The following is a 2591-nucleotide window of genomic DNA, read 5'->3' as shown; positions in this document are numbered from 1 at the left end:
CCACTCTTAAGCCAAATTCCTCTTGTATAAGAAAATATATTAGGGAAAACAAATGTTCTCATCTGAGATTAATGTCACATTCAAAATTTCACTTTCTGACTTTTACAACAGGCTACATTGCTCCATAATTCCTTCCAAGAACCTGAGGTAACAACTTCCTTTAAAAAAAAAAAAAACACTTGGTTATTTCTGAAACAAAACAGACTTACCATACCTAACTTACAGACAATTTCTATTAGAGTTATTGTAGCATAAGAATATTTTTAAATTAAAAATTTGAAATTAGTCATACATTCATAAATTGAACAATTGATCACTGACTCAAATCCATGTCAGTCAAATTCTACACATTTTAACATACGTAGATTTTATAAATTCTTTGTTTTTTATTCTTGACAAATGAAGCTTTAAGTAAAAACCACAACTAAGTATGACCTAGTTCTTCTATATCAATTAGTGGCAAATACTACAATGCTATGCAATTTACAGTCCACACTGGCTATTAACTGTTAAGAAAACTGGGTCATTAGAGGGACTCCCTCAAAGATTTCTCCTTATATAAAGCTCAAGGCAAAACACTAGATTAGTTCAACAAGAGCCTATCTCTCTTTGCCTCCAGAAAAAACTAACCCTGTGTTCTTGGACTTGAACTCTTTTTTTTTTTTTGAGTTGGAGTCTCACTCTGTCGGCCAGATTGGAGTGCAGTGGCTGCTCCCAGTCACCGCAGGCTCGACCTGCAGGGCTCCGGCGATCCTTCTGCCTCAGCCTTCCGAGTAGCCGGAATTACAGGCGCGCGCTACCACGCCCGGCTAATTTTTTAATTTTATTGTAGAGATGAGGTCTCGCCTGCCCAGGTGGGTCTCGAACCCGCGGGCTCAGGCAATCTACTCACCTCAGCCTCCCAAAGGCGCGGGATTACAGGCTGAGCCACTGACCCCGGCTTGGACTTGAACTCTTAACTGAAAAGTCCCTGTGGAATGAGCCCCAAGAAGAAAGCCTCCTGTCCAAGGATTCAAATGATACAATCCTCATCACCACAACGGATCCTTTTATGAATTTGAAGTTCAAAATTATGTCACCACAGCCTTAATACACCTTTACACACCACATGGTTTTGACAGGCATACCATGTTTTATTGTGCTTCACTTTATTGCACTTTGCAGTATTGCATTTTTAACAAAGTGTAACAAAATGTGTGACAACACTGCATTGAGCAGGTCTGTTGGTGCCATTTTTCCAACATCATGTGCTCACTTTGGGTCACATTTTGGTAATTGTTGCAACATTTCAAGCTTTTTCATTATTATTCCATCTATTAGGATGAATTAGTGATCTTTGATGTTACTGTAATTGTTTTTTTGTTTGTTTGTTTGTTTGTTTTTCTTTTTTCTTTGTCCAGTTCCTTTATTGGGGGGGGGCAGGGCACCCAGAAAGGTCATCCACTCCCCAAATCCATGGCCAAAGAGGTTAGTGCACTCTCTCCCAGCCTAGTCCTTGCGTCACTGTCCATGGACAACACCTCTGCCCTGCATCCTCAGGCTGTGTCAGGTAGACGTGTCCATCTCAGGGACCTCAGTGGACACTTCTGTGGGCACTGCCAGTCGCTTGGGGGGCACATAGGATCCCATTCCCACTACCCTCTCCACCTCTTCCTGACTGTAGGGCTCGACACTCAGCTACTTCAACCTTTTCTTGTGTTCTTTGGATCGGAAATGGGTCTTCAAGTTGGCGGAATCGATGAAGTACCTCGTGCAGGCCAGACAGCGATGTAGGCCGCCCCCTGGCAGGTCCAGGTCTGGCTCGGCGTACAGGCGGAGCTGGAGCCGGGCAGGACCCTGTGGCCACAGCTCACGGTGAATCTCATCCAGGTCCGGCCGCCGCCGCTTCGCCTTCATCTGGCGGGCTAGGGAGTGCGCTCAGTGGGCCCCTGTCCAGTCTGAGTGACCCATAGCTGGTGACAGCCTGGCGAAGGAGCCGGGAGCAGAGCAGGGAGTCCTGTAATTGTTTTGTGGTGCCACAAACTGCACATATAAGATGGTGAACTTAATAAATGTTGTGTGTTCTGATTGTTGCGCTGACCGTTCTTTCCCCTATTTCATTCCTTCTCTTCAGTACCTCTCTAATCTCTGAGATACAACAATATAGGAATTAGGCCAATTAATAACTCTAATAGCCTCTGAAAGGAAAAGTCACATATTTCTCACTTTAAATCAAAAGCTAGAAAAAGATTCAGCTTAGTGAGAAAGGCATTTCAAAAGCTGAGATAGGCCAAAAGCTAGGTGACTTGTGCTGAATAGTTAGTCAAGTTGTGATTGCAAGTAAAAGTTCTTTAAGGAAATTAAAAGTGATACCCCAGTGAACATACAAGTGATAAGACAGTTAAACAGTTTTATTGTTGATGTGGAGAAAGTTTTAGTGTTCTGAATAAAAAATCAAATGTTCCCTTAAGTCAAAGTCTAAGCCAAAGCAAGGCCCTAACTCTCTTCAATTCTGTGAGGGCTGAGAGAGGTGAGGAAGTTAACACATGTCAGTTCATGAGATTTAAAGAAAGAAGCCATTGGGTGCAGTGGCTCGTTCCTGTAATCCCAAG

The 2591-nt window shown here is 43.1% G+C and overlaps 1 pseudogene; it reads right to left on the bottom strand.

Moving 5' to 3' along the window:
• Window positions 1–1395: 1395 nt before the first annotated feature.
• LOC103266701 lies at window positions 1396–1950 on the bottom strand (annotated as a pseudogene).
• Between the last annotated feature and the right edge of the window lie 641 nt (window positions 1951–2591).

The sequence above is a fragment of the Carlito syrichta genome, unplaced genomic scaffold (genome assembly GCF_000164805.1).
Source record: "Carlito syrichta isolate Samal-C Ts95f unplaced genomic scaffold, Tarsius_syrichta-2.0.1 Scaffold307302, whole genome shotgun sequence".
Classification (NCBI taxonomy): Eukaryota; Metazoa; Chordata; class Mammalia; order Primates; family Tarsiidae; genus Carlito; species Carlito syrichta.
Note: the sequence above shows the minus strand (reverse complement) of the source record. Positions and strands in the feature narration are given on the sequence as shown.